The following is a 22,269-nucleotide window of genomic DNA, read 5'->3' as shown; positions in this document are numbered from 1 at the left end:
CCCTATTAACCCCCCCCCCCCATGCCAGCAGGATGCTACTCTTTGCAGCAGCAGCCCCACACAGTGCCCAGCCCTATGCTCTGCACACACCCAGCCAGCTGCAGCCACCAGCTTAGGAATAATGCACTGAGAAAACCCCCATCCCATAAACACTCGCGACCACGGCCGCTGCACTTCCTTGATTACCAGCCCCACACTTTTCATTAGGAATTACTTATTAAACAGGGATCTAACCTTTCTCCCAGCTGGTAGCAGATAATGAGGGTTTTATTAAGTTGTCATGAGCAATCGGCGGCTAATGCAAGCTGCATCCACTTCATCCGAGGGCTCCATGCTTCATTAGTGATGGGTTATTAGGCCATTTATAATTAAACATTCAGTGGTGGTGGTCACCTGTTGGGCAGAAGGGACTGAGGAAGCGTCCCACAAATGAGGTGGGTTCTGCAGTGATGGGTCACAGAGTCATGGGGAGGAACTGATGCTTGTGCCACATTTTGTTGCCCCATTGGTTTTTGGGTCTGACACGACCCAATGAGCTCCAGGTCTGGGGCTGGAAGTTGCACCTGGAGCAGCATTTGCAGACCCATGACCCTTTTGAGCCTGGATCACCGATAGCTGTGTAGCAAAGCAGAAAATCCCAGCATGTGGGAGAGTAATTTAAGAAGAAATAATTAGGGAAGGGAAATTTGAATATGCAAATGAGCCTTTTTCTCTTGCCTGGGAATAAAACCATAAATTTCAGTAGAGAGAATGAAGTGCAAATTGATGAACAACTCGTGCTGCTCCCATATTTCAGCCATGCCAAAGAAAGAGGATATATGAGAAGAGATGGGTTTTCATGACGTTGTTTGGGGCAGGGAAGGGAACAAGCACTTCCTTGATGGAAACAGAGCTGGAGTCGGAGCACGCAAGCATTTGCACTCAGCCCAGCATGGAAGCAAAACCCAAACCATGAGTCAGACCCCATGCCAAGGCCAGGAGAGGTGCAAGGAGCAGCAGGAAGGCAACGCATTGGGACCACCGGGCTCCCTTGGGATCTCATAGGCTGCTCCTTCCACCTCCCAGCTCTGGGGGAGCTCCCTCCTGTTTTCCTCAGTGGGGAAACTGAGGCACCGCAACCACCTCATTGTTTTCCTACACAGCATCTCCCAAATTGCCTCTCAACCCAAAGAAGGAAACCTCTAACGAAAAGAGTAATTAATGGATGGCTTTGTCCCTACGTCCAACGCCAATAATTTAAACCCAATGAGCGAGGAAAGAAAAACCACACTGCCATTATTTCAGACTCTCTAAGTTTGGTCACTTGGGTTGTGTTTTTTCATTAGCCCGCTCTCTGGCAATAAGTAATTTTCCTTAATGCCTTGAATCACTCTTGATACCGCTGTGGTGTGCCTGTGGCCAACGTGAAGGATGAGGAGGTCGCAGCCGGCGTGTCTTTGTTGGGATGGGGTTTCATTAAATGTGAATGACCACAGAATCCAACGGTGGAGCCCAGCAGCACTGCCCACTAATTGCTTTAGCGTGCTGCTGGTACCACCACAATTTCCCCTCTTCGGTATTGGGATTTGTCTGCTTCATCCAGTGCCCTCCATCAGGACTGCCATACAAATACTGCTTTTCAGGGCTATTTCACCACCGAGGACATCAGGCACCTTGAAGGCCTTGGGAGCTCAATGCCCCGCAGTGTCCTTCCAAAGCATGGGGCCAACCAAGTACAGCCCTAATGCTGCTGTCTGGAGCAAGGGTGGACACCGCAGCCCCATCCCCATTACTGAGCAAACACGTGGCTCGTTGTGCTTTAACTAATCCAAATCCGTCTGCGTTATTGTGCTGTTCTATTCCTAAATCTTGCATTACATCTGAAAGTCTTTCAAACCATCTGCACAAAAGGACTCTCTGTGGTTTCTAGGGCATTTTCTGTTTAACTTGCATTAAAGTGTACCAAAGATCTACAAGTGCATTAGCGGTCCTGCTCCCAAATTGCTGTTATAACCTTTGCCCTCAGTCAATCAATCTTGCTGACACCCATTAAAATGAGCTCATGGTGCTGTTTTTATGGCCGGATTAAGTGGTATATCTGTAGCTCGGGCGGTTTGGTAAGGGCGTCACACTGCTAATGATTTCTTTATTGATCTTTAATGATTTCCTACATTAGTACAAGCAACATTAGCTTCAACAACATGCTCCGGGACAGACTGACTAAATAATTCACTGCAGCAAACTGTGATCACATAACTGCACATTCCTCTTCTGTGTTAAGAAAAGAGTGAGGGAGCTGCCTAATTATATCCTCTGATACAACAGAGAAAGTTGTGGCCTCCCCCCAGGTTTCTCCCTGCCTCCCCATCCCCGAACTGAAGAACAAACTGTCCCATAAGGGGTTGGGGATATGCCCCAAATTACTCCTTGGGAGAAGAACTCGGTGGCGTGGGTCAAATTCTCCATGGGTGTTGGTGCAAAGCCAGATGAAGCTGGGCATGCCACAGTCTTCATTAGTGTAACCGGTTGCAAACCACAGCTCTTGACCTGCAAATAGAAATGATTCCTTCATTAATGGAGATGTCAGCAGTGGGGAACCTGTGGTTTCTAATGACAGAGCCATTTTCATCAAGAGTACAGACTATTAGGAAAACAGAACTGTGGCCTTCTTCCCTCTATCCCAACTTAATGCAGGGATGGTTTGCCTTGAGATGAAATGCGACACTTTGAGGTCCTGAAGAGCAGCTCCTTCCTATAGAGACACTGTGTTAAACGTCATCATGACTTACTTTAGTTGACAATGAAAGCCTTGGTTGATGTTATCACCAGCACTTCAGTGATGGGAATGGCTTCAGGACAGTACCTGCAGATGTCACAGCATGGGGGTCTCAAAGGGCAAGGCTAGAAGGACATGGGGTGATCAGTGTGATGGCCCAGCGTCCATCCCTGGAGGTGCCCAAGGCCATGGATGGGAGCCTGGGCAGCCTGAGCTGGTGGGGGGGCACCCAGACTATGGCAGGGCTTGGAACTGGATGGTTCTGAAGGTCCCCTCCAACCTAAGCCATTCTGTGACTCTATGAATGCAGGCTGTTTTGGGGGCTGCTGGGTTGTTCTGTTCCTAACAAGGCGTTTCACAATATTCCCATCCTATTGCCCTCCTCTATCCTCCCACCAGCTGGGAGGCACTGCATGCAGGTCACAGAACTCCTGGTCTTTCAGGGGGTTTTATCAGGTGTCCTCAAACCCAAGGCCAGCAACGGGTGCCAGGGGAGTGATGCAGGAGGAGGAGGAGCACCGCCTCCTGTGCCCACCCCGCGGCATTGCTCAGCTGCTGAGCCCGCAGGAGCCCAGAGCTCCACTGGATGAGCTCAGTGCCAAGGGAAAATGTGCCAGAAAAAGGGTTATTTTTTGAAGCCCTGGCACAGATGGGCTCGCTAAGCAAATGAGGCCGCTCGGACGAGTCCAAATTAGAAGCCAGAAAAGGCAGACCACGGCCCTAAACAAATAAACAAACTAAAGCAAGAGCTCATTTGCATCCCTCAGCCCTCAAACAAACCGCAGAGGATATTCTCGGCAAAAACGCAGCGGCAGCGTCTGACACCTGGCCCAAATCGTGCTGTCAGCAGCACAAAGTGCTGTGCCAGCCCCGTGCCCCACGCACCGCCCTCCTCCAGCAGCCGCCAGGTCGTTCCCCCACCCCCCCCATCATCCCTCCGGTCCCGATGCCGCAGCTCAGAGCGTGTTTTCGCCGCCTTAATTATTTCCAGGAGCTAAATACGAGCTCAGATCGCGGCGTGCCAACGGCTGAGTCGGCAGGACGGGAGTTTGCACGGCGCTGAGTGGGGCGGGGGGAGCGGAGGAGCTCAGGTGCGCAGTCGAGCATCTTCGCGATGGTTCGGAAAGGAAAGGAGCTGTCTGGCCCCGTGGTCACGGGCAAAAGTGGGAAAAGTGAAGGAGAAAAACCTCAGCTGCGGCTGACAAGAAGCTAACAGCAACAAAAAGCTCTGCTCGTTGTAATTTTCGGGGTGATTTGTTTTGTTTTACGGCCGTCCCTGAGTTGGCTGAGGGTGGCAATGCTGTGAGATAGCATCTCTCAGGGAGAGAAAGTGTGTTTTCTACCGGGAAGAAATAGATCAAAAGGGGGAAAAAAGGTGCAAACAAAACCACAGTGAAACAGAGAGTGGGATGGTGGAGGCTCAGAACTAATCCTGTGCTCTTTGTTGGAAAACTGCCTCGGACTCCAAAGGGGAATTGACACGGAGAGCTCAGGGCAGACTCAGTCCCTGGGTCTCAGGTTCCCTGAGGTTCACGATTCCATATGCTGCTCTGGTTAACTCAACGGTAGGAAAGGTGTAAAGGTTGTGCTTACAGGATGCAGCCATCAGGTTAAGTCCTCAGCCAGCAGAAGTCAGCGTAGTCCCTTGAAGTCAAGAAATTTTTGTCATGTTTGGCCAGCTGAAGCCCTGCATTGACCCACACATATGGGGCAGCAGTGATGGGAGCACAGCAGTGGGGTGGCCGTGTCCCCAGGAGACACAGCCGGGGGATCAGAGGGTGCCAGCAAACACCACGTCCTCACGGGGGAAGGAATAAAGAGGGAAATCACATCTAATCACAAGAGCAAATAACGGTGCTCCTTGGAGGAGCAGTTCTGACTGCTGCTCGGGGACAGCATCCTGCCCAGGGAGTCCCTGTCACACAGAAATCCAACCCCCTTGTTTCCAGTGCTTCAAGCACCGGGATGGCCTCACCACGGCTGCAGTCCGGCCGTGGTAACCCCGATCGCGCTCCCCATTTGGCTGCAGAACCTCTTGCTGCCCGTGGCCGGTGGCTCCGATGGCAAAGCCACAAATGGCCCCGTCTCCAGCCCCCTTAATGCCTATTGATCAGCGGAAGGCGCTGCCCCACGGGCCGCATCAGCGGTTGGGGACATCGATCGCCGTCACAGCAGCAGCCGAGGCCACCCGGGGTGGCACATAGAGCACAACCCGGGCACCTCACCACGGGGGAAAGCCCGGTGCCTCCACGTGTCCCGGTGCCACCTCGGGGCGAGGAAGGAGGGGGGTAGTGACACCATCTGCTGCACCCAGAGGTGCTCAGCTCACCCTTAGACCCACCCAGCCCCACAGCAGCTCCCGAGTGAGGCTGGAGGGACCCGACCCCAGCGGGGCGGTGGGATGGGGATGTCCGTCCCGTGGGTCACAGCCGGCTCCCACCCCGCACCCCGCTCCGCAGCGCGGGGCTTTGTCTCCCTCTAGCGCACAGCGCTCCGAAGCGGCTCCGAGGCGGCCGCAGGTGGCCGTATCCCTTGGGTGTCCCTGTCCTTTGGGTGTCCCTGTCCCGTTTGTATCCCTGTCCTGTGAACACCCTTGTTCCATGGATGCCCCTGTCCTATGGATGTCCGTATCCCAAGGCTGCCTCTGTCCCATGGGTGCCCATATCCATCATGTCCCCCCCTGTACCTGCAGCACAGCAGAGCTTCATCCTTTCCCCACACCTTCTATATTGACTTTCCCAGTTGGTTCTGTTAAACAAATACTCTGGCAGGGGCATAGGGTGAGTTATTATCTCGCATTACCATATCCTGTCCGCTGATATATCTATTATTCATTTATTTTTCTATTATTCATTTATTCGCCGGGCGTTCAGAGGCAATCAAAAAGGCACTCTTGGTCATTTTGCTATAAAAGCATTTTTGATCCTCTTCTCTGCCAACTCAAACTTGTCTCTCTCTCTTAAAATACATTAATGACCCATTACAGGGGTGGGATCTGATGCCCTGCTTATATATAGGAACGTCTTTGGAGATTTTGAAATTGAAATAAATAAAGCAGGGCTTGTTGTTAATGCGCTCATTAAGCAAGCAGTGGGCTGGGATGGGGAACACTACATTTTCCACTCCAAGCTCCCTGGGGGTTCTCCCATCGTAGATGGAACCAAGTGACACGTCGGGCATTCATCTCTGCATTTACCCTCCTTGGTTTCTGAGCTCTCACACCCCTGACCTTCCCTGGGGGAGATGTCATGGCCTTGAAGGGTGCAGAGCAGCACCAGCACCTCTGTCACACAGCCCCGAGCTGTTAGCAGCCAGGGTCACACTTGGGGACACCCAGGGGCTTTGGGTCCTTTTGTAGCCCCTTTTCCCAGCAGCTAACAGGATGCTTGCTGTGAATGATGTGGATGTGGAACAGCACCGCCTGCCACCCAGCAGCTCTCAGCTGTGTGATGTCTCATTTCTGTTCTCCTCCCCGTGACACTGCGGCCATTCCCAGCAGTGGTCACCCCCTGAGGTGGCCTTTCCCCACTTCTCCCTTTGTTCCCAGCCTGGGACATGGTTCTCCAGCCCTGCAAACTCTGTAACCCCATGGCTTCCCCATCCCACCCACTCCTTTCAATGTATAAGAGCATCCCACCCCCTGAAAAGGGTTTCTCGACCCCATTGTGCAGAACTGGCCCCAAGCATCACCCACCGCACAGTCACCCGTGGGGTTCCACTTTGAGATGGAGCCAGACGAGGTGGTTTTCTGGTGTTCTACTTCTTCTTTAAGGTCTTGACTCTTCTCCCACTTCCATAATTGATGTCTTTCCCCACACAACCTCTACTCCAGGGGACAGTGGGTTCAGCAAGCACCCGGGCCCATACGTGGCCCTTCCCTGCCCCACGATTCCCCAACCCAGAGAGAAGAAAGAAGCAACAAAGTGAGGGCTTGGATGGAGATCTCCCACCTCTTCCCAAGGGGTCTGGGTCAGACATCTACCCCCCAGTTACCACCTCCATGCTCCCATGCCAACTGCAGAACCCAAACACCCAATGCCTCCATGGCCCCAGGGCTGCAGCAAGCCCTGTGATGGGCACAAAGCCCACAGTCAGAAGTTGTTAATTATTACATCAGTGACAAACATTATAATAAATAGAAGAAAATAACTTGACAACCAGCCCCCCCCCCCAAACCCCAAACTAATTGCACCACACAAAGGAAAAAAAGCAAAGTTATTACTGGCTGCAATCATTCAGGCTCCTGAGCAAAACCTTTCATAGGTAATTTCTGCTGTAATTAACATCTCTGGGGTTAATGGATCCAAGTTTCAGGGGATAAAGGGATGCATTGTTAGCAGCCCGTGCTCCTGGCTGCGTCCCGGCCAGGCTGGGGGTGCCCTGACCAGGAACTCAGAGCTTTCATCTGCCATTAGTGTCAGAACAGCTGTTTGAGCCCGGAAATTAAAACTATTCACTGTAGTAAAGTTTTAATGTCCACGGTTTTATTTGACATCCCGTGACTTATGGGCTGGATTGGATCCCCCCGCTCTGATCTCGTGGATTTATGGGCTTGGAAAAGGCACAGAGCCACTCTTTCAGTGCCGCAGCAGCCAATGCTACATGCATGGGGACATTGCTGCAGAGAAATGGAAATCCACTGTGCTTCTCAGCCCGGCCTCCAACTGCCCCACACATCTTCCTGCATCCTAACCCTTAGGGTGGGTGGCACCTTGTACTGTGGTTCCCAGCACAGAGATGAGGAGCTGCAAAGGGGAATGCTGCAGCAGTTGCACCCTGCATCGCAGCAGGCGAAGAAACGCTTCACAGATGGATTTTGCATCCATCCTTGTGGCTCCTAGAATATCTTCATAAGCCACAATGTGCCCTTAATCCCACAACAAAATCAAGTCAAAGAGCAATTAATATTCTGATACCTGTGGCTAGCTGAAGTGATATAGAGCTGAAGATTTCTTTTTCCATTTCACTCCAACTGTGGTTTCGTTTTTTTCCAGCCGTTCTCTGGTCAGTGGTTTTAGGGGCACCAAGGTTCACTTTTGTGGGTAACCTCCACTGTTAGCTGTTGATTTAATTAACTCAGGCTCCTCTGCTTTCTTGACCATACCAACCCCAGCAGGGCTGGATTTCAAACACAAGCCCAGAGTATTTCTGCTTGGCAAAAATGACGGGTTCTGGGTCAAGTCTGAAGCCAGATGGACAAGGAAATAAAAAGGCAATGCTGAATAACCAGACTGCATGGCACAGGGAAGGGCAACAAGGAGCATCACACACCTGAACAGCACTGCAGATACCTCAGGTCTCAGCACAGCAGGGTCCTCTGGGACCCCAGGATGGTGATATTGCTTGGCCCCAGGTGTGATCAGCAGCAGCTCTTCATGCCTGGTTTATTCGGAGGCTGAGTGTTAATTAAATGGTTCACAGCCAACACTCAAGGCACAACCATGGGCCCACATCAGGAGATAGCACTGAATGGAGCTCCTGCTCCCCTGCAGGGATCTGACTGCATACACACACCCCAACAGGTAGGAGTTTCTGGGCAGGTCAGATGTAGAGATGAGCCAGACACCAGGGATGGGACCCACGTTGCCACAGAGCAGCCCTATAGTTTCATCCCTATTGGCAGCACCTACAAGACCATGCCCAGGTGGGTTGTAGGGAATCCAAACCCTCTGAGTTAGGACAACAGGCTGAAAACAGCTACCAGGTACCCCAATAGATCTGATCAACAAGGTTATCAACCCGGAGCTACATGAGAAACACAGCCCAAGAAACCCAAGCAAAACATGGGGATGTCCTTCACCACCTGCTGAACTCCCCTGACCTTCACTGGCAGCTGAAGCCCCATCCGAGTGATTGGTCCAGGCAGGTGCTGCCTTGTTTTTAGCAACATCATTGAAATTTAAATTGATTTGTTATTTATCCATCTGACAACAAAGAGAGGAAAAAAAGTCATAATTCTGTGCGCTGGGGAGATTGGGTTCCTGTATCACTGTCAGCTACATTAACTTACTTCCTGGATCTAAATTCAATTAGGGCAGCATTCCCTAGCATTAATAAATCAATACCGATGCCATTTTGATATATTTTGAACGTCTTTCATTATATATTTCAGGGCAGGGATTAGTGCTGAATTAGAAGTTAATGGGACGTGACAAGGCGAATCAAGTTGGGTAAGTAAAACCTTAGAGCTGTTAGCAATAATTGCTTTGTGATGCAAAAGGTTGCTTTGGTGAAACAGTGAGTTCTTGAACTTCTCTTGCTGGGAGTAAACCCAGTCAGGGGGGATCGTGTCTCTTTGCAATGGGGGAAAGAGAATCATGGAACCATTAAGGTTGGAAAGACCATGAAGATCATCCATCCAACCATCACCCCTTGCCTGTGACCAAACCCCTCTGTGCTACACCCACCCTTTCCTAGCAAATCCCCAGGTGATGAGCAGTTAAACATGACCAGAAAGTCACCATTGGGGCTTGCATTGGGATAGTATGACAGCATCCTTGGTATTGGCATCCTTACACCTGGATATCAAAGGATAAAACCCAGATTGTCAACTGGGATTAATCTGACTCTCATAGATAACCCAGCCCTGATTTTGGCTGTGTTTCTCTGAGCAGTAATCCCATAAGACCTCCACATCCCCTCCTGGCCGCACATGAGCCAGCTGCCTCTCAAATTGATCAGGACAGTGCTGATTGCAGATTAAGTGACTGGCTATCAGCGACCTGAACGCTGCCCATCAATCACTCAGTTCGGCCCTTTGCAAAACATTACTGAAGCCATTCATCAGAGTGACTCTTCCAGACTATAAACCAGGCACCTCACAAAATAGAGCGCGCGACTGTTAAAGGTCTTAAAAGCATTTCCCTGTGATGAGTGGCCTGAAGGGAGCCATTCCTGCTGCATCTGGGGATGGATAAAGATGGAAAATAACAGTACGTCAATGGGAGTGCAACTTTGCTGCGTGCATCTTTCAAGAATTCGGGTTGCTTGGGGCTTCAAAACAGGTGTAAAGCACCAGAAACACGAGGATGTTGATGTGGCAGAAGCAGAACAACTTAGACTGAGATTTCCTCCACTGAGTTTGTCACGGTTGTGTCCCCTAAGAGACGGTTTCCTTTGAGTGTTTCCAAGCCAGCCCCCAAGTTGCATTACACTGTACATAAAAGTCAAACTGTACCATTAAGAGCCATTCAGACTCAGGGCTGCCCTTTGAAACCAGGTGTTTCCACTTTCAGGGGCACCTCGAGCTGCGAGAATGGGATGTTTATATGGATTTTCCATAGTTGGCTTGGAACAACAGAAAAAAACACCCCACACAGAGCCCACTAAAGCATAGCCCTGAGTAAACAGGTACAGCTTCATCCCTTTGCAATTCATTAGGTCCTTCCTCCTCCAGCAGGCAGGTGCTGATCGACCCCGTGGGTTGGATGAGGGAAAGAGGCATAAAATGACAGCACGCTTTTGATCAAAACCATTTAGCCTGGACCAAAAACAAAAACCCAAGTAGCTCTTTTTCCTACTGGACTCCAAAGCCTCATAAAAGGGTGCTGAAAGCTGCATGACCTTATAAAGCTCAGCCTGTAGTGTGCTTGAACCCAGGTCTGGAGGCAGGATCTGGCCTTTCCACCCAGCACGGTTTCCAAAATGCCCCCATGGGGGTTTGGCTGCTCCAAAAGTCCTTTTCTCTGTCAGAGCTCTGTGAAAAGCCAGAGATATTTTGGCCACGTCTGCGGCTTTCCAAATTAAACAGGGCCTTTTCTGCCCACTTCTGAGTGACTATCGTGGAGTTTTATAACTCCTGGAGGGCCTGGAAAGTCAGCTATGGTAGGCTTGGATTTAACTTGGCCATGGAGACTTTAAAAAGATTAGAAAACACGTTAATTAACACAAGCATTGATGAGGATTTTTCCACCTTGGTCACAGACAGCATGCTCTCCTGGACAGACTCCTTTCATCAGTTCATAGAATCATAGAATGGCCTGTGTTGAAAAGGACCCCAATGCTCATCCAGTTCCAACCCCCTGCTGTGTGCAGGGTCTCCAACCAGCAGCCCAGGCTGCCCAGAGCCACATCCAGCCTGGCCTTGAATGCCTGCAGGGATGGGGCATCCACAGCCTCCTTGGGCAACCTGTTCCAGTGCATCACCACCCTCAGGATGAAGTGGTAAGGGTTTCTTAACTCCACCTGGGATGAGCTGGTTCAGCTCCTTGCATCTCTCCCTGAAGGGATCTGCATTTCACCAACTCTCATATCTCATTTTTCAGCCCCCCCCACACACACACCTTGCACAGACCCAGAACAAGCAGAGCAGCCCCATAGCTCAGCAGTACACCTGCCTGCCTCCCCCACCTTCATGCCCACTGAGACACCGAAGGCAGCCATGATCTGTGCTGGTTTCCAGCAACTTCCCCATCTCACCCTGCAGAAGAAGAAGAAGAATCAAGAATTGCTTTCCCCAGATGTGTTGCACAACCTTTAAAAAAGCAGAAGCCCCACTTGCAGAGAAATCTACTCTGGGCAACCCAGACAAACCCCAAACCTCTTTGCCCACAGTCTTGAGCAATAACTTATCCCAGCCATGATGGGGATCCTCTCTCCCCATCCTTCATCCTACAGACACAGCCCCGTGCTGCTGGCCAGTTCCTAGAGAAGGGAATTAAGGAGATGGAGAACTGGAAAGCTCCAAGACCCCACATCTGCATAAGGGGTGTCTGATTTGTCCTACTTTTAAGCAATCACAGATATAAAGTCAGCAGCCCAGGGTGATACAACCCAGAGCTGATGCAAACTCCCATGTATGTGTGTGAAAACTGGACAAGGTGTTGGGTGACCCAAAGGGGGAATAATAATAATAATAATAATAATAATAATAATAATAATAATAATAATAATAATAATAATAATAATAATAATAAAAGAAAATGTTTCAAACATTCCAGAAATAACACAGGCAGTTCCTGAATTACCACTGCATTAATGGAGACTGTTCCATTGGCAAGCCATGGAAATCTACCGTAATCCCACAAAAATCGATGCAGTGATAGCACTGCCAGCCTGGAATTATTTATGCATCTCCTTGGGCTCCTGAGCAGCGTTTCTTGCAGGAGGCTCAGACGCAGCACTGATGCGGATAGCATTGCAAAGAAGCACAGCCCCTTTGCCATGGCACTGCCAGGAGCTCAGGAACCCAATGGGGCTGTGGTGCCCCATCTCTGGAGACACCCAAGGTGGGGAGATGGAGCTCTGATGGAGCCATAGGTGTCCCTGTGCATGGCAGCAGGGTGGGACCGGGCAGCTTATAAGGATTCCTTCCAACTCAAACCATTCTATGAACAAATGCGGGCTGAGGAGCACTGCTGAATCAAAAGCAATCAGATGTGGGGCTGAACAAAGCCAGAAAACCATGCACACCCCATGTTAAGGGCCATCAGACCCGCACTTCTCCTTTTCCACCCCAAGCAAAGCTCTTGTTTCCCTCCCTGGAGAAATTCTTGAGGATCCCTTTCACCAGGAGCCCATCAGGAAGGGAGCAGGACTCGTTCCATGAACATCTCCCCCTACTTCTTGCCTTTACTTCAGACATGACCTTTTGATTTCTCGGGTAGAGTGTAAATTACATGTCGCCAGCATAAAATATTAAATCCAATTTATATTTAATTATTGATGTTATTATGTATTCCATAGTAATGGCAGCAGGAGGGGGAAAAAAAAGATCCACGCCACCATTAAATAGCTTGGTTGCATTAGCAGCTTCTTGAGGTTAGAGATCTTCCTCCGTTCCTTCTTAACGGTAAGATTGATGGCTATGGGGAAGTTTGTAAATAGTCTTCCAGAAATATTTTATCTGATTATTGTACCTATAAAAGGGAGCAGGGAGGGGGAGAAGGGGACTTTTTAAACCGCTACTAATTATTTGTTCAGATAAAGGGCAAACAGCTCGGCCAGCTGCAGGCAGCTAATGCTCTCCAGCAACCCCACTGGAGGTCGGTGGCTCCAATAGCCCCCATAGGCAGAGATGGGGCTGGGGAAACCAACCTGGGTTTAAGAAAAAAAAAGGGAGGTGGAGAACCACAGTGGTTTCTTTCCAGCTGAGATTTAACCAGTGTGTTAAACTGGAGTTCGACATTTGGACTAAAATATTAATTGATGCTGCAGCGAGTTGATTAAACTAATTTTCTCCCCATATATATTTAATGCCATGGTGACCCAAGGTGCACAGAGCTTTGTTGTGTAGGTTTCGCTCCTGTTGACCTCATGTGGGATGGAAGGAATTTGTGGACACAGAGCACGTCCCACCACCACGGATGGATCATTGTCTGTGCCACAGAAGGGGCTGATCCTCTCTGAGGAGCTCAGATCGAAGTGCTGAAGACTTTACATCTTTATGTCTACAGTAGAGAGATGTGGGTTTGAAGGGTGGGTTATTGGGTGGACAACCTCTGGGAGCAGCCAAGCTGTCTATGGAGGCAGAAGGGGAAGATCCTCCTGCCCACATACGGCACAGAGTGGAGCCCACAGGACTCAGTGCTGCTCTCCAGCCCCCACCAACACCCTGCCAACACCAAAACCAGCCATAGGTTTGGAGTTTAAAGGAGTGCAAGGAAAGGGACCCACAGGGATAACAGGAGAGCAGATGAGCAAAGAGAGCAGGAAAGTGCAGAAAGCTGAACTATTGCTGCATCAAAAATGGGGTGGTTTGGTGAACCTGCACCCAGCCTAATTCCAGCAGCCAAGGGAGCCTCCTTCCTTGGTATCTCCCCCCACACACATTTGGACAACTGACAGAGCAGCTCAGCCCCGCATGCTGTCAGCAGATGGGAGCAGCTTCAGGGAGAGCTCCTCCATTAAACCTGGGCTCATAGCGACATCAAAATGCTCTGCGAGTTCCATTCCGTTTCCTGAAGTATCATCTTAAAAGTCAGAACTGTCAAATGCCTTGAGTCAGTGCTTCAAAATAAAGCACTCTCCTTTGCTGGTGCTCCCATCAGAGATTTTATTTATTATTCTTTTTGGTGCTTAGAAACATCCCTTGGCCGCCTCTTAAAGCCATCCGCAGGACTTTTGCAGGCAGTCCAGAAGAGAAAAGGTCGATTTGCTTTTCTTAATTGGGTTAGTGAGGAGATTTGTGGGTATTTCCAGGGAGGGAAACACGAGGACTGCACCCCAATCCCAGCGGGACAGGGACCAACATGATGCTGCCAGCCTGGGGGCTGCAGAGGATGATCCCATTCCCCATCCAGAGCCCAAGCAGTGGGACAGCCCAGGGCAGCCCCAATTTTACCCTTCTGCTACTTTCCAGCCCTCAGCTTTCCCAGGGCTGAGACACCCCATTAGAAATGTGGGCACCACAGCAGCCCCACAGAGCAGCAGTGCTTTTACAAGCCTCACATCTCCCAAAGCAGACCTTAATTAACTCCCAATTACCCCAACCCTGTGGGCAGCTCAGGTACCAGGCTCTGCTCCACATCTCCTCCCATCCTGTGCTCCATTTCTGACCCTGCAGGATCCTGAGGATTTCTCACAGAGCTGCTCCTTGCTACATCCCCTCAATTTCAGCCCATCCCTCTTTTCCATTCCCAGGAAGGAAGCAAGTGTTGTGCTCCACTTCCATGGCCACATCTGCGCCCAGCTTGCTGCCTTCCCAAGGAGCTGCTCTCAGCATTTCAGGCTTTCAAGTGATGAGACCCACTCCTGCTTCTGCTTTTAGGCACTCGTGTTTTGCCAGGCTGATGTTTTCCCCTAATAACACACCGCTGTGCTCTGGGTCCATCACTCAGCAGGTGGAAAGGAGCTGAGTTCAGGTTAAAAAAGCAATTAAGATGTTCTTAACGCCACATTGCCAAAGGATGCTCCAGATACAAGGAACAGTGTTAACTATCACACTGAGCCCTGAGCTGGTTATATGGTGCCTTCCCAAATCACAGCCATGTGTTGAGATGTCTGACATGGGGACAGAGCAGCCTCAGTGCCAGCTGTCAGAGAACCAGAGCATGGTGGGGTTGGGTTGCACATTTCAGACCAATACCCCAGCCATGGCACAGCTGCCAACCTCAAACTCAGGTTGCCTACCATTAGGTCAGGTTGCATGCCACTAAGTCAGGTTGCCAACCACGTGCTGGCCTGTGGAAGCACATGTTGGTTATTACCATCCTCCTGCTAATACGCATCGGGTTTTTATTCTACTGACTTACTCCCTTTGACGCCTAAATCACTTCCAGCCAAGCTGTCTGTCAGACCCTCCAATCCAGCAGCACTGACTCCCATATTGCATCGTCCACGTCCTAATCCTGACTTGCTTTAATAGATATTTCTATAGATACAATAGAGCTACAGCCCAAGCTATGACATCCCCCTAAGCTCTGACTACACCACAGCCTCACACTGCGACTTCAACACCTAAAACCACCCCGTACCCTCCTTTCCTTATCCCCTAAAAGACCAAAATCTGCAGCTCTCCGTTATGTCCTACACACACACAGAGCAGACCCTGGTTCAGATCCAAGCTCAGAGGGAAACAAAGACAACTCATCCCACTCCAAGACGAGGGATGCACAGTGCGGCCGGCGCGGAGCTCTGCTAATTTTACCCTTGCTGGCTGCAGCCCGCAGCCACTGCTTCTCGTTACACCTCCCGCAGAGCAGCAGCACAAGCACGCAGCATTTTTGCACAGTTACTGGGGTAGCAGAAATATCCTCGTTTTGGTTTTGTGCCTTTTCTTGTTGGGTCGTTGTTTTTTTTTTATCCCTTCCAAAAGTTGGGAGGGAAAAAGCAAGAGAGCAAAAAAAACAATATAGAGAAATAGTAGATAAATAAACTGCTTTGTTGAGATGGGAAGGGGGTCGGTCACGCTGCAGTGGGAGAGGGAAGGTGTTTGAAATGCAGATAATGGGGTTTTTCTCCCCCTTCCCCTTTGAATGTCTATGGGATCGGCAGCAAGGTGGGCGCTGCGGGAGGAAGCGGTCCCAAGGAGCCGCGCCTGGAGCTGCTTAGCGCGGCGCTGGCGAACACATGTCACCGAGCTGAGAGCCAAATGCAGAAGGAAACAGAAGGTGACAGGAAAGATACCGTGACTAAAGGGATCTTCCAGGGCTCAGAGAGGAACCGGCTGTGCCTGGAGGTGGTCGAGGCTCTGCCGGAGCCGATACCGTCGCGGTGCCACGCAGGTGGTTACGGGGAGGCGGAGCAGGAACACGTTTGCAGAAGTGACCCCTCCGGGCTCACGGTTCCGCTGTTTGTTCCCCAGCATCAAACCCGAATCCAGCCCCAGATCCGCACCCTCGGAGGGTTTTAACCCCGAGCTGAGGCCTCAAAGCGGGCATCACTTCTCAGTGGTGCAGCCCAATGCATTCTAAGCTCAGCCAAAGGCTTCGCATCAGTGTATTCCTGTATTCTGGTGCATCCATCACTCTGCACTCACTGTCCCTCCCGTAGGCAAAGGATGCTCCAAGCACCTCCTGCACCACGACCACAAAGCACTGAACGGCCCACAGCTCAACGGGCTCCCTGCACAAGATGGGTCGGACCTGAGCTTGCATTTCCCTGCATGCAAACCCTTTTTTGTGCACACACACAGCAGCTCCCAGCTCTGCACCTCCATGAGAGCCAAGCAAATCCAGCTCGCCCGCAGCCCCTCTGCTCCTTTCACCAAAGTTTCACCATATTAAGCAGCTGAACTGCATCATCCAAGGAGTGTCAAATTGGTTTTAAATGGTTCTAATTATAACCAGGAAGTTTTAAAGTGTGTGGGTGGAAAGGAATGCAGCAGATTAATTTAATAGCAGTTACCACGGCACAATAGTCCTTCAATTAAGAGTTCTTTCTGGCTGGGCTTTTTTTTCTTTCCCCCTCTCTCTCCCTGTTAATAATAAATGTCACAAATGAGAATAGACATATTACTTCATCAGATGCTTTGGCATATCTTGTCGCCGAAAGCCTTTAGTGCAGAAATAGTAGCTGAAAGGGTAATTTTATAAGGCTTAGCACTCACTTAACGCTTTAGGGGCCGAAATCAGCCCTCAGAAGAAATCAATTCAGCAGCACTTGTTGCACCCAGCTCTGCAAGCACTAACCCTAACCCTACAGGACAGAGGGACTGCAGCCCCAGTGTGCTGTACTGGGAGCACTGGGAGGGCTGTGCTGCTGATGGACCACAGCTCAGGGTGAGGTGCTGCTGCTTACCAGCATTGGCTGCCCTTTAATATTTAACGACAGCTGAAGTGTGCTTCCCATGCAGGGGGGTCGCAAGAAAGCGATAATCAGACGGGAAGAGCTCAATTTGTGGTGGCAAAAATGCATCAAAATGAACATCAGTGCTCGTTTACAAACAACAGATCAGGGGTGAAGGGCTGAGGGGGTCCTCCCATAACATCAAGTGATGGAAACCAGCAGAAGTTGCCTAAAATCCCCCAAAACTGGCTTTATTTGTGCACAAGTTTGGAGGACGTGATATTGAGCAGACTTTGGTACTGCAAAACAACACGCTGGAGGTAAACAGGGAGATTTATCCTTTTACTTTTGTGGTTTTGAGATAGTTTATGACAGCGGGCTAATAACTCACACACCAAAATGTGCATCGATCCGGGATGATGCGACATGACCCACAGCCCTGCAGCCACCTCTGCCTATGGGACAACGCCTGGAGCATCACAGGGCTGGGTTGGGGATCCCTGTGTGGTGCAGGGAGGAGTAACTCCAAGGTCCCATATCCCCTGCATGCTTCCCAATGGGAGTGCCCTCTCCATGCTGCCCACCACCCCCTTCTCCCCCCACTTCCTTATACCAACAGTAGGACCACGGGTCCCATTCTTCCCCTTTACTGACAGTTAATTAATTGCCACTTGTTGCGTTCTCCCAGAGGAGCTCCTGTCCCCACTGATGGATCCGTGCTGCCGCATGGGGACCTGCAGTTATTCCCATCCCAGTGGGGCCCAGCAGTGCCTCCTGTATTGGCTGCACAGAGCACGATCCCACTGCACAGTGAGGGATGCTCAAGGGCAGCGCATGGGTTGGCTGTTCCCAATCTGAGCCTGAAAAGGGGCAAAATACTGTTGAGCAGCCCTGCAGCTCTCCCACTGTTCTGCAGTGGCATCTTTCTTTGATATCTACTGTAAATCTGCTTCATTTGAAATTCACAGTTAATGACTGAGGTGCTCTCATCCAGGAAACTCCACAAGGTTCCGGCTTTTAAAGGGAAAAGATGTAACCGGGCAAGAGCTGAGCAATGCAGTGAGCTGCCCCGCTCTGCAGGCACTTAAGAAGCCTCCAAAAGAAACATCCCCCCCCATGGAAACTGTGATTTACCAGCAAGGAGAAGGTGAGGGCTGCTCCTGTTCCACCTCCATGGGACCTTGAGACATTATGGGGAAGCTTTGGGTGCATTACAGTGCTCCTGCTGCAGGGTCACTATGGGAGGTGATGGGCCAGGCTGGGGCCAACAGCAGTGGGATGCATTGCTGCTCCTTCCCTTCTCCCTTAGGGTTGCACTGCATGTCTTCCATCCCAACATCCCATTCTCAGCTGCAATCCCAGACTGGTGCAATATGAAAGAAGGGAACTTTGAGCACAGCTCACCCATTGCCCCCCATTGGGGTGAGCCTTCCACTTTGCCCACCCAGTAGCATCAAATGCAAACCGTTGCCTTCATTTGAACTATATGATCAGGAGCCTAATTCAATACAATTAGGATCATTGTTTGAGGGTTGAGCATTTAGCTGAAACCCTAAGCCGGCCCTGCAGTAATTTGGCTGTGGAGGAATTGATTTTGACCATCAGCACTTTCTCATTTTCAATAGAGTACAAACATAACCAGGTTAATTTCTGTTAAGCACATTACCCAGGTACTTTTTGCTCTCCAGCCCAATGATTATGTGTCTGATCTGAAAGATTATAATTGCAACCCAATAGGACACAAACCATAGTCTATGATTGAAAGGAATAGGACTGAAAGAAAACCAGCTTCTCTTCTCCCTACAGAACAGTCTTCACTTTTCCCCTATCCAAATTTCCTCATGGCTCGTGTCTATGTGCAATACAGCAGCACGTTAGATCTGTTTCGATCAGTAAATACATCCTGATTAATCTTATCTTCAGTCATAGGATCACAGAATGGTTGAGGTTGGAGGGGATCTTGAAGACCATCCAATTCCAGCCCCTGCTATGGGCTGGGTGCCCCCCACCAGGACAGGCTGCCCAGAGCTCCATCCATAGCCAAGGACACCTCCAGGGATGGGGCACTCACAGCTCTGGGCAGCAGTGCCAGTGCCTCACTGCCCTCTAAGTAAAGCGTTTCTTCCAATCAATAACCAATATCTCTCCTCTTTTAGTTCAAAGCCATCCAGTTGTCCCGTCCCTATCAGACTGTGCAAAAAGTCAGTCTCCCTCCTGCTTGCAGGCTGCCTTCAAGAACTGGAAGGCTGCAGTGAGGTCTTGCTGGATCCATCTCACTGCATCAATGTTTTTCTTGCAGGTTTGATTTGGTCCAACACAAGTTCTAGGCCTGATTTCCCCTCCTTCACCCAACGCTTCTGCTTGCAAAGGGCTTTGCAGCATGGCCGGGCAGGAAGGCTCCAGGCACAGGGTGCTGCCCATATCCTGCTGCTCCAGGCAGCCCCCCAGCTCCCCCATAATCATAGAAGGGGTTCTCCCACCCCTAAGGACATCCTTCCCCCAGCACTGCCACCCATCACAAGCACCAGGACTGGGATGAGCCTTGTCACCAGCCCTGCCTGTACATCATTCCTCCTGTTCATCAGAACGTCCTTCCGCTTATAAAGCACCTTTCATCACGAAACAGGATGGAGTGCAGCAGCTGTTGAACAGCACGGAGCCGCGCTGTGCAGGGCAGGGCAGGAAGTGGAAGCGGCTCCAGCAGCTGCTGGGACAGCACAGGAGAGCTGTGCTCACGCCACCGCATGCCGGGGCCTTATCACATCCCCCAGCACGCTCACGGCTCCCTTCTGACACGCAAGAAGCCCCATGTGGCACATAACATGTGACAGCACCAATGCAACACGCAGCAGCTGGGGAGCTGCACCCTACAGGTCGCTCGCAGGACAGAGAACAGCAGAATGGTTGGGTTGGAATGGACTCCAAAGCCTCTCCAGTCCCATCCCTGCCCATGGGCTGGGTGCCCCCCAATAGCACAGACTGCCCACAGCTCTATCCATGGCCTTGGGCACCTCCAGGGATGGGGCACCCACATCTCTCTGTCCCTGCAGCCCCCACATAGTGCCCACACCCTGTGCAATGCCCACATGCCACAGGGCTGACCAGCAGCTCCACGTTGTAGCTGTGGGTCTGGGTTGTGGTGATGCACACACAAACCACGCTACAGCACACCCAAGCCACAGCAATGCACATCCAATCCATGGCATGGCAGATCCAGCTCCCAGCAAATCCAAAGCACATCTCTGCACGTGTAGGTTTGCCCTGGGAGTTGCAGCAGATCAGACCTGCAAGCAAAGAGCTGGAGGCAGAACTATAGGGCAGAAGCAGCACTGCATGGCTGTCACTTTGGGCAGGGATGCTGACCAACATGGAATGGAAGGGTTTTCAGCACCACCTGGGCATAGAGCTGGGCCTGCAGCAGCACTTCGCTTAAACCACAGCGTGTGTTTTTTGTCCCTGCATAAAAACTGCTGCAGTTGGAACCAGCAACATCTTCCCTTTATGCTTCTCTGGCACGAAGAGGAATGGCACGAACCCTTCTGGGCTCTGTCCTCACACTCTGCATGACGCCAGGAGCAGTGGCAGCCTCCCAGGGGCTCAGCCAAGCCCTGTGAGTGGGAACTGTCCTCAGATCCAGGGCTCGCTACCTACAGGGCACACAGGCTTGGCTGTGTCCTGGGGAGCACATGGTGGCCTCTGTCACATTGGAGCCACCACTGTGTTTCTGAGAAACAGCTCCACACGCTCCCTTTGCTTCTACCCAAACTGCTGGAGCAACCCCAGCAGCTCCATGCTGTGAACACACCATGGTGCACTCATAGAGGTCACCCACCAGACCCCTAAAGACAACCTCAGTTTTGCTGTAGTGGGGTGGGAGCTCATCGCTGCTGTTTCCCCACTCAAGAAAAAAAAGGACCTTCCCCTTTGAAAAAGACAAATATAACCGAGATGAGTCAGTTCCTCCGAGCTCCCATCCCCTGTACAATGTGTAACTGGAATTCTTCATGTCGGCACTGCAGGGGAGGCAGAACTGGAGAAGACAATGGAGGCAGCTACAACCCACAGCTACAACCCCAATAAACACACACACACACACACACAACCCAGCAGCGCCAATTCTGCGCTCATGAGAAAGAAAAACATTCTTGAAATCTAAAAATAAATTAACTGTAAATGACAGCGAGAGCAGATCTGTGTGTACTCACTGTCAGCCAGAGCAGGATCCGGCCCTTCGGGTGCATTCCCTGCTCTTTTCAAGGCAGGCTGTGATTTGCAGTAGTGGCATTAAGCTGGGGACACGCTCAGCAACCTGCAGCAGGAGTTGGGTTCCATGGGCTGGAATCAGAGCTAGAATTGAATGTGCAGGAGGCAGGAAAACCTCTTGAGTTTCTTCTATAAGAAGGGAAGGGTTCTTGGCTGGGTCAAAGCACTGCACAACACATAGAAGCCATTCGGTTTTCTGTGATTAAATGGAAAGGAAGGGCTGCCTGTTTTGGAGGGGTCAGTGCTCTGTTATGGGGCTCAGCTGCCTTCGTTCCCTGCTGCTCAGCCTACTTGGAGGGGGTGAGGAGTGTCTGGTGTCGCAGGACATTGCCTGGAAGGGTTTTAAGCACCACCTGGGCATAGAGCTGAGCCTACAGCAGCACCTTGCTTAAACCACAGCGTGTGTTTTTCCTCCCTGCATAAAAACTGCTGCAGTTGGCAAAAGAAAGAACTTATGGGGGAGCTTCACGGCCCAGCCCCATCCACTTCTGCTCCCTAAAAGCTCAATGATCCGAAACCAGCGGGCAGTTCCCATGTTGTGGGGATGGATGCAATGAAGCCAAGCACCAAATCAAGGCCAGAGCTGCCAATCTCCTGGGCAATTTTGAGATGCAATTAGAGGAGACACTGAAGTTAAAGGAGAACAGGGATCGCTGCGGGCTCCAGAGCCGCCTCCGCATCCATATAATGTATAATTTATAATGTATAATGTATATAATGTATATAATGTATATAATGTAATACATATAATGTATGTATTATACGGCACATATGAGTGCCATATATGTAATACATATAATGTATCCGCCGGTGATAGACCTCCCTCTGCTGGCAGGAAGGCTCAGATCGGGGCATGGCCATGTAACACAGCTCTGATATGGGGTTTGATTATGGGGTTTGGAGCTCCTGCAGAGCATCGCTGTGTATCGCTATCTGATACCCCACCAGCTGCTTCCTCACGGCAGCTTTGCATCACCCCATTGATTCCCCATCTGGGGAGGATGGGTGTCTATGTGTTGATATAGCGGTGTTCATTAAATATAGAGTGATTTCAGGGTGACTGCCCGGCAGGAGCACAGCATTAG

The sequence above is a fragment of the Coturnix japonica genome, chromosome 17 (assembly GCF_054131305.1).
Source record: "Coturnix japonica strain WE chromosome 17, WE-NBRP24, whole genome shotgun sequence".
NCBI classification, from domain to species: domain Eukaryota; kingdom Metazoa; phylum Chordata; class Aves; order Galliformes; family Phasianidae; genus Coturnix; species Coturnix japonica.
This window is presented reverse-complemented; position numbering follows the sequence as displayed.